This window comes from Triticum dicoccoides, chromosome 1B, assembly GCF_002162155.2.
Source record: "Triticum dicoccoides isolate Atlit2015 ecotype Zavitan chromosome 1B, WEW_v2.0, whole genome shotgun sequence".
Classification (NCBI taxonomy): Eukaryota; Viridiplantae; Streptophyta; class Magnoliopsida; order Poales; family Poaceae; genus Triticum; species Triticum dicoccoides.
Genome location: NC_041381.1, coordinates 29,906,252 through 29,914,074, shown reverse-complemented (window position 1 = coordinate 29,914,074; position 7,823 = coordinate 29,906,252).

Genomic DNA, 7,823 nt, shown 5'->3' with positions numbered 1-7,823 from the left:
CTACGGATTGTTCCTTAGCCGTGTGCGGTGCCCCCCTCCACCATATTCCACCTCGGTCATATCGTCGCGGAGTTTAGGCGAAGCCCTATGCCGGTAGAGCATCATCATCGTCACCACGCCGTCGTGCTGACGGAACTCATCCCCGAAGCTTTGCTGGATCGGAGCCCGGGGATCGTCATCGAGCTGACCGTCTGCTGAACTCGGAGGTGCCGTACGTTCGGTGCTTCGATCGGCCGGATCGCGAAGTCGTACGACTACATCAACCGCGTTGTGCTAACGCTTCCGCTTACGGTCTACGAGGGTACGTGGACAACACTCTCCCCTCTCGTTGCTATGCCATCACCATGATCTTGCGTGTACGTAGGAATTTTTTTGAAATTACTACGTTCCCCAACAGTGGCATCCGAGCCTAGGTTTTATGCGTTGATGTTATATGCATGAGTAGAACACAAGTGAGTTGTGGGTGATACAAGTCATACTGCTTACCAGCATGTCATACTTTGGTTCGGCGGTATTGTGAGATGAAGCGGCCCAGACCGACATTACGCGTACGCTTAAGCGAGACTGGTTTCACCGTTACGAGCACTCGTGCTTAAAGGTGGCTGGCGGGTGTCTGTCTCTCTCACTTTAGCTGAATCGAGTGTGGCTATGCCCGGTCCTTGCGAAGGTTAAAACAGCACCAACTTGACGAACTATCGTTGTGGTTTTTATGCGTAGGTAAGAACGGTTCTTGCTAAAGCCCGTAGCAGCCACGTAAAATTTGCAACAACAAAGTAGAGGACGTCTAACTTGTTTTTGCAGGGCATGTTGTGATGTGATATGGTCAAGACGTGATGCTATATTTTATTGTATGAGATGATCATGTTTTGTAACCGAAGTTATCGGCAACTAGCAGGAGCCATATGGTTGTCGCTTTATTGTATGAAATGCAAACGCCCTGTAATTGCTTTACTTTATCTCTAAGCGGTAGCGATAGTCGTAGAAGCAATAGATGGCGTAACGACAATGATGCTACGATGAAGATCAAGGTGTCGCGCCGGTGACGATGGTGATCACGACGGTGCTTCGAAGATGGAGATCACAAGCACAAGATGATGATGGCCATATCATATCACTTATATTGATTGCATGTGATGTTTATCCTTTATATATCTTATCTTTCTTTGATTGATGGTAGCATTTTAAGATGATCTCTCACTAATAATCAAGAAGTGTTCTCCCTGAGTATGCACTGTTGTGAAAGTTCTTCCTGCTGAGACACCACGTGATGATCGGGTGTGATAGGCTCTACGTTCAAATACAACGGGTGCAAAATAGTTGCACACGCGGAATACTCAGGTCATACTTGACGAGCCTAGCATATACAGATATGGCCTCGGAACACGAAGACCGAAAGGTCGAACGTGAATCATATAGTAGATATGATCAACATAGTGATGTTCACCATTGAAACTACTCCATCTCACGTGATGATCGGACATGGTTTAGTTGATTTCGATCACGTGATCACTTAGATGACTAGAGAGATGTCTGTCTAAGTGGGAGTTCTTAAGTAATATGATTAATTGAACTTAAATTTATCATGAACTTAGTACCTGATAGTATTTTGCTTGTCTATGTTTGTTTGTAGATAGATGGCTCGTGCTGTTGTTCCATTGAATTTTAATGTGTTCCTTGAGAAAGCAAAGTTGAAAGATGATGGTAGCAATTACACGGACTGGGTCCGTAACCTGAGGATTATCCTCATTGCTGCACAGAAAAGTTACGTCCTGGAAGCACCGCTGGGTGCCAGGCCTGCTGCTGATGCAACTGACGACGTTAAGAACGTCTGGCAGAGCAAAGCTGATGACTACTTGATAGTTCAGTGTGCCATGCTTTACGGCTTAGAACCGGGTCTTCAACGATGTTTTGAACGTCATGGAGCATATGAGATGTTCCAGGAGTTGAAGTTAATATTTCGAGCAAATGCCCAGATTGAGAGATATGAAGTCTCCAATAAGTTCTATAGCTGCAAGATGGAGGAGAATAGTTCTGTCAGTGAACATATATTCAAAATGTCTGGGTATAATAATCACTTGACTCAACTGGGAGTTAATCTTCCTGATGATAGTGTCATTGACAGAATTCTTCAATCACTGCCACCAAGCTACAAGAGCTTCATGATGAACTATAATATGCAAGGGATGAACAAGACTATTCCCGAGCTCTTCGCGATGCTAAAAGCCGCGGAGGTAGAAATCAAGAAGGAGCATCAAGTGTTGATGGTTAACAAGACCACCAGTTTCAAGAAAAAGGGCAAAGGGAAGAAGAAGGGGAACTTCAAAAAGAACAGCAAGCAAGTTGCTGCTCAAGAGAAGAAACCCAAGTCTGCACCTAAGCCTGAAACTGAGTGCTTCTACTGCAAGCAGACTGGACACTGGAAGCGGAACTGCCCCAAGTATTTGGCGGATAAGAAGGATGGCAAAAAGAACAAAGGTATATGTGATATAAATTTTATTGATGTGTACCTTACTAATGCTCGCAGTAGCACCTGGGTATTTGATACTGGTTCTGTTGCTAATATTTGAAACTCGAAACAGGGACTACGGATTAAGCGAAGATTGGCTAAGGACGAGGTGACGATGCACGTGGGAAATGGTTCCAAAGTCGATGTGATCGCGGTCGGCACGCTACCTCTACATCTACCATCGGGATTAGTTTTAGACCTAAATAATTGTTATTTGGTGCCAGCGTTGAGCATGAACATTATATCTGGATCTTGTTTGATGCGAGACGGTTATTCATTTAAATCAGAGAATAATGGTTGTTCTATTTATATGAGTAATATCTTTTATGGTCATGCACCCTTGAAAAGTGGTCTATTTTTATTGAATCTCGATAGTAGTGATACACATATTCATAGTGTTGAAACCAAAAGATGCATAGTTGATAACGATAGTGCAATTTATTTGTGGCACTGCCGTTTAGGTCATATCGGTGTAAAGCGCATGAAAAAACTCCATACTAATGGGCTTTTGGAATCACTTGATTATGAATCACTTGGTACTTGCGAACCGTGCCTCATGGGCAAGATGACTAAAACGCCGTTCTCCGGAACTATGGAGCGAGCAACTGATTTGTTGGAAATCATACATACTGATGTTTGTGGTCCAATGAATGTTGAGGCTCACGGCGGGTATCGTTATTTTCTCACCTTCACAGATGATTTGAGCAGATATGGGTATATCTACTTGATGAAACACAAGTCTGAAACATTTGAAAAGTTCAAAGAATTTCAGAGTGAAGTGGAAAATCATCGTAACAAGAAAATAAAATTTCTACGATCTGATCGTGGAGGAGAATATTTGAGTTACGAGTTTGGTCTACACTAGAAACAATGCGGAATAGTTTCGCAACTCACGCCACCCAGAACACCACAACGAAATGGTGTGTCCGAACGTCGTAATCGTACTTTACTAGATATGGTGCGATCTATGATGTCTCTTACTGATTTACCGCTATCGTTTTGGGGTTATGCTTTAGAGACGGCCGCATTCACGTTAAATAGGGCACCATCAAAATCTGTTGAGACGACGCCTTATGAACTGTGGTTTGGCAAGAAACCAAAGTTGTCATTTCTTAAAGTTTGGGGCTGCGATGCTTATGTGAAGAAACTTCAACCAGATAAGCTCGAACCCAAATCAGAGAAATATGTCTTCATATGATACGCAAAAGAGACTATTGGGTACACCTTCTATCATAGATCTGAGGGCAAGATTTTCGTTGCTAAAATCGGATCCTTTCTAGAGAAGGAGTTTCTCTCGAAAGAAGTGAGTGGGAGGAAAGTAGAACTTGATGAGTTAACTGTATCTACTCCCTTATTGGAAAGTAGTTCATCACAAGAACCGGTTCCTGTGACAACTACACCAATTAGTGAGGAAGCTAGTGATATTGATCATGAAACTTCAGATCAAGTTTCTACTGAACCTCGTAGGTCTACCAGAGTAAGATCCGCACCAGAGTGGTACGGTAATCCAATTTTGGAAGTCATGTTGCTTGACCATGATGAACCTATGAACTATGAGGAAGCGATGATGAGCCCAGATTCCGCAAAATGGCTAGAGGCCATGAAATCTGAGATGGGATCCATGTATGAAAACAAAGTATGGACTTTCATTGACTTGCCCGATGATCGGCAAGCAATTGAGAATAAATGGATCTTTAAGAAGAAGACTGACGCTGATGGTAATGTAACTGTCTACAAAGCTTGACTTGTTGCGAAAGGTTTTCGACAAGTTCAAGGAGTTGACTACGATGAGACTTTCTCACCCGTAGCGATGCTTAAGTCTGTCCGAATCATGTTAGCTATTGCTGCATTTCATGATTATGAAATTTGGCAAATGGATGTCAAAACTGCATTCTTGAATGGATTTCTGGAAGAAGAGTTGTATATGATGCAGCCAAAAGGTTTTGTTGATCCAAAAGGTGCTAACAAAGTATGCAAGCTCCAGCGTTCCATTTATGGACTGGTGCAAGCATCTCGGAGTTGGAATAAACGCTTTGATAGTGTGATCAAAGCATATGGTTTTATACAGACTTTTGGAGAAGCCTGTATTTACAAGAAAGTGAGTGGGAGCTCTGTAGCATTTCTAATATTATATGTAGATGACATATTATTAATTGGAAATGATATATAATTTCTGGATAGCATAAAGGGATACTTGAATAAAAGTTTTTCAATGAAAGACCTCGGTGAAGCTGCTTACATATTGGGCATCAAGATCTATAGAGATAGATCAAGACGCTTAATAGGACTTTCACAAAGCACATACCTTGATAAAATTTTGAAAAAGTTCAAAATGGATCAGGCAAAGAAAGGGTTCTTGCCCGTACTACAAGGTATGAAGTTGAGTCAAACTCAATGCCCGACCACAGCAGAAGATAGAGAGAAAATGAAAAATGTTCTCTATGCTTCAGCCATAGGCTCTATCATGTATGCAATGCTGTGTACCAGACCTGCCGTATGCTTAGCAATAAGCTTGGCAGGAAGGTACGTGAGTAATCCAGGAGTGGATCACTGGACAGCGGTCAAGAACATCCTGAAATACCTGAAAAGGACTAAGGATATGTTTCTCGTATATGGAGGTGACAAAGAGCTAGTCGTAAATGGTTACGTCGATGCAAGCTTTGACACTGATCCGGACGATTCTAAATCGCAAACCGGATACGTGTTTTTATTAAACGATGGAGCTGTAAGTTGGTGCAGTTCTAAACAAAGCGTCGTGGCGGGATCTACATGTGAAGCGGAGTACATAGCTGCTTCGGAAGCAGCAAATGAAGGAGTCTGGATGAAGGAGTTCATTTCCGATCTAGGTGTCATACCTAGTGCATCGGGACCAATGAAAATCTTCTGTGACAATACTGGTGCAATTGCCTTGGCAAAGAAATCCAGATTTCACAAGAGGACCAAGCACATCAACAGACGCTTCAATTCCATTCGGGACCAAGTCCAAGTGGGAGACATAGAGATTTGCAAGATACATACGGATCTGAATGTTGCAGACCCGTTGACTAAGCCACTCTCACGAGCAAAACATGATCAGCACCAAGACTCCATGGGTGTTAGAATCATTACTATGTAATCTAGATTATCGACTCTAGTGCAAGTGGGAGACTGAAGGAAATATGCCCTAGAGGCAATAATAAAGTTATTATTTATTTCCTAATATCATGGTAAATGTTTATTATTCATGCTAGAATTGTATTAACCGGAAACATGATACACGTGTGAATACATAGACAAACATATAGTCACTAGTATGCCTCTACTTGACTAGCTCATTAATCAAAGATGGTTGTGTTTCCTAACCATAGACATGTGTTGTCATTTGATTAATGGGATCACATCATTAGGAGAATGATGTGATTGACATGACCCATTCTGTTAGCCTAGCAATTGATCGTTTAGTATATTGCTATTGCTTTCTTCATGACTTATACATGTTCCTGTAACTATGAGAATTATGCAACTCCCGTTTACCGGAGGAACACTTTGGGTACTACCAAACGTCACAACGTAACTGGGTGATTATAAAGGAGTACTACAGGTGTCTCCGAAGGTACATGTTGAGTTGGCGTATTTCGAGATTAGGTTTTGTCACTCCGATTGTCGGAGAGGTATCTCTGGGCCCTCTCGGTAATGCACATCATTATAAGCCTTGCAAGCAATGTGACCAAATGAGTTGGTTACGGGATGATGCATTACGGAACGAGTAAAGAGACTTGCCGGTAACGAGATTGAACTAGGTATTACACACTTGCTGGTGGCATTGGTCAAGTTACAAGCGCACATCACGATCGATCGTCCTGTCGTTACTGTTCAATGTGGTCACTAGAATGTCCCTGCACCTGGCAGATCTACAACAGATGGTCTACAATAATCAAAAGCAGAGGTCATGGTTACTTATAGCTATATCTTACAAATAACGATTTCCTATACATGTAAATAAAACTCGTGATGAATGAGTTAATTAGAAAGGAACATCTATCAATAATTAAGCCTCCTTTTGCTTTACATGGATATATTAATTGTTATTTTCATTTTTCTTTACACTAGATGCATCGATGCTATTTTTTTCTTGCTTTACACTGCATGTGTAGCAAGTGCATTTGTGCTCGTGTTATTTATAATCTTCTTTCATTCACTGCAAATTTTCCAGTGCACATAACGACATGTTTTTCAGCAGGCCCTATTTCTCAAGAAGAGAACAAAACAAATACCTGTAAAAAGAGATGATAACAAAAAAGAAGAAAAATATATTAACAACTAAGGTGAAGCTACATGTTTTGCATTGAAAAAAAAGACGATGCATGCATTACGTGCCTTGTTCTGGAAAGAAGAAGCATGTCCAAAATCACCGGCTAATTCCACCTGAGTTTACCACACCCTACTCTTAAAGAACTTCCCAATAAATTTGTTAACTCCTCTCAATTTGTTTGCTAAACCACTATCTATGTTATTGCAAAATGATAATTATGTATTATGAAAAAAACTGTAAATAACAATTCTAGATTTTATACAATATATATTATTTCTATACCAATGGTGAACCAAGAAAAATCTTTGATTGTCAAAAGCTCTAAAACTTCTTATACTTTGAACATAGGAGTAATAAATATTTTTTTATTTTTCTCTAGACACGTACATGCCATTTGAATTCCTTTTGGAGATTTTTTTAAGAATTTTTTGAAGATTTTTATTTTAAGGCAACATCAAATCTTATTATAATCCAAAATGTGGGTTTGCACCTTTCCTTCTCCTAATAAAATGGTTTATGTATTATCCACCTAGAAACTATGTGTGTTTACATGTCTTACGATACTTTCTTCCAAATTGATAATATATAGGTAAGAAAACATTGCAACATTAATAAGAAAGTGTACTTATAAACAAGGAAAGAACATTTTTTATGTTTCATTTATGTCAATTGATGCGCTTGGTTAGTAGCTGGTCCATAATTTGTAGCCTTATACGCCATGTAAACAAGTACACCCTCTATAAACAAAAATAATAGTATTTAGATCACTAAGTAGTGATCTAAGCGCTCTTATATTTCTTTACTGAGGGGTTAACAAGGAAAATAAATAAGACTTGAAATTTTAATATCCTTTGAGACTTCTAGGAGAACTTCGCAGGGGGTACGCAAGGGAGCGCGCACACACTATGAACAACACATCTGTTGCGAGATTCAAAAAATTTATTTCACACATCCCACACCAACTTCTTGTTCACCTTAAGTTTTGTACACCAGAGCTTAACAACTTATGAATAAATAAACTATAAT